This window comes from Macrobrachium nipponense, chromosome 17 (assembly GCF_015104395.2).
Source record: "Macrobrachium nipponense isolate FS-2020 chromosome 17, ASM1510439v2, whole genome shotgun sequence".
Lineage (NCBI taxonomy): Eukaryota > Metazoa > Arthropoda > Malacostraca > Decapoda > Palaemonidae > Macrobrachium > Macrobrachium nipponense.
The window spans coordinates 7,584,923-7,587,887 of record NC_087210.1 but is presented as its reverse complement, the minus strand read 5'-3'; positions in this window follow the sequence as shown (position 1 = coordinate 7,587,887).

Below are 2,965 nucleotides of genomic sequence, written 5' to 3'. Positions count from 1 at the left end.
TGTATATTTGTGGGTCTTCGTCTACTTTTATTAGTCCTTCTTCCCATGCACTCTTTAGCCACTCGTCTTCACTGGTTTTCAGATATTGTCCCAGTGCTCTGTTCTCGATGTTGACGCAGTCCTCTATACTTAGTAGTCCTCTCCCTCCTTCCTTTCGTGTTATGTATAGTCTGTCCGTATTTGCTCTTGGGTGTAGTGCTTTGTGTATTGTCATATGCTTCCTGGTTTTCCAGTCTATGCTGCGGAGTTCTGCCTTCGTCCATTCCACTATTCCTGCGCTGTATCTGATTACTGGCACTGCCAATGTGTTTATGGCTTTTATCATATTTCCGGCGTTGAGTTATGACTTAAGTATCGCCTTGAGTCTCTGCATATATTCTTTCCTGATCGTGTCCTTCATCTCTTGGTGTTTTATATCCCCTCCTTCCATTATTCCCAGGTATTTGTATCCTGTCTCATCTATGTGTTTGATGTTGCTCCCATCTGGTAGCTTTATCCCTTCAGTTCTCGTTACTTTGCCTTTTTGTATGTTGACTAAGGCGCATTTTTCTATTCCAAACTCCATCCTGATGTCCCCAGATACAGTCCTTACAGTCTGGATTAGGGTATCTATTTCCTTGATGCTCTTACCATACAGCTTGATGTCGTCCATGAACATCAGATGGTTGATTCTGTTGCCTCTTTTCTTGAGTTGGTACCCGGCATCCATCTTCTGTAGTACTTTTGACATGGGAATCATGGCTACTACGAAAAGTGGTGGGGACATTGAGTCGCCCTGGAAGATCCCTCTCCTGATATTAACCTCTGCTAGTCTTATTCCAGAGCTTGTAAGTATTGTATTCCAGTTGCGCATTGTATTTTTGAGGAAGTTGATGGTGTTTTCCTCTGCCCCATATATTTTCAGGCATTCTATTAGCCATGTGTGTGGTATCATGTCGAAGGCTTTCTTATAGTCTATCCATGCCATGCTTAGGTTGGTTTTCCTTCTCCCACTGTTCTTCATTACCATTTTGTCTATCAGGAGCTGGTCTTTTGTGCCCCAACACTTCCTTCTGCAGCCTTTCTGTTGGTGGGGGATGGTTTTTGTCTCCTCTAGGTAGTTGTATAGCCTTTCACTGATGATACCTGTTAGTAACTTCCACATTATTGGTAGGCAGGTGATAGGCCTGTAGTTACTGGCTATATTTCCATTACTCTTGTCTTTTTGTACTAAGGATGTTCTTCCTGTGGTCATCCATTTGGGTGCATGGTGATTTGAGATACAATGCTGGAGTTGTTCTGCTATTCGTGGGTGTAGGGCCTTGAAGTTTTTGAGCCAGTATCCATGGACTTCATCGGGACCTGGGGCTTTCCAGTTTGGCATTTTCTTTAGTTGGGGTCTGATTGTGTCTGTCGTGATCTCTGTGAATCTTTGTTTTATTCTCCCTGTTTCTTCTTCCTTGACTTCCTGGAACCATGTTGCATGTTTGTTGTGTGATACCGGATTGCTCCATATGTTTTCCCAGAGTCTCTTACCTGGTTCGGCTTCAGGAATTTCTTGGTGGTTGTCTTCCCCTCTTAGTTGGCTGTATATTCTTTTCTGGTTGGTTCCGAATAGTTTGTTCTGTTGGTATCGCTTATTCCTGTTCATGTACCGTTGGATCTTATGTGCTTTGGCCTTATTATTATTATTATTATTATTATTATTATTATTATTATTATTATTATTATTATTATTATTACTCAGTAGATGAAATCCATTCATATGGAACGAGCATACCAAAGAGGCCACTGACTTGAAATTCAAGCTTCCAAAGAAGATGGTGGTTATTAGGAAGAAGTAAGAGGAGGTAAAGGAAAGTAAGAAAAAATTAAGTATATCTTAGTTTAACCAGACCACTGAGCTGATTAACAGCTCTCCTAGGGCTGTCCCGAGGGATTAGATATTTCTACGTGGCTAGGAACCAATTGGTTACCTAGCAACGGGACCTGCTGCTTATTGTGGGAACCGAACGACATTATATCGAGAAATTAATTTCCAATCACCAGAAATAAATTCCTCTGATTCCATGTTGGCAGAGCGGGGGATCCAACTCCGAACTACCGAATCGGTAGGCGAGCACGTTAACCACTCGTCAAAATAGGCACTAATGAAAGTAAGAAAATTATAATAACAGAATAAAGCAAATGCAAAGCAAATACACAGACTAACAGAGAATTATAAGAGTAAAAATGTGTAAAACAGGTCTGACTATGGGAATTGTAACTAACGTGACAAATAAAGACTCACAAATCTCGGGAAGAGATATATGTAGAATAAGGGAGTGAAAATTCAAATAAATCCCGTCTTCCATCTAACGTCAGGAATGACATTCCAATTCAACAGGAATGCTCTCGAGGGACCTCCTGCTGCTCTCTTTCTATGCGGACATGTTGCACTTGACGTTTAATTCTGTTTACTCGTGATATCCTCCAGTCACAAATGTCATGGGCAACGCGTGGTCCCTCCCACCCCCTTCACCCTTCACCTCTCCCCCACCTCACCCAATCATCCCCACCTTCCATTGTTCATTGAATTGTTGATTGCATGCCCTTCAGTGAATCATGAATGAATCACTTTTATACATTTAAACCAGCCGGATGTTTATATAATAGGTATATTGTATATATTATTATATATATATATATATATTTATATATATATATATATATATGGATATATATATATAGATATATATATATATAGTATATATTTATATATATGTGTTATTATATATATATATATATATATATATTTTATATTTACAAATACATATATATATATATATATATATATATATGTGGTGTGTATATATATATATTTTATATTATATATATATATAGTATATATATAACATATATATATATATATTATATAATGAAGAGGACAGCGAGAAGACTGGAAATCAGCTCTTTTCTTTTTTATTTTTTGACACCTACGTTTCGG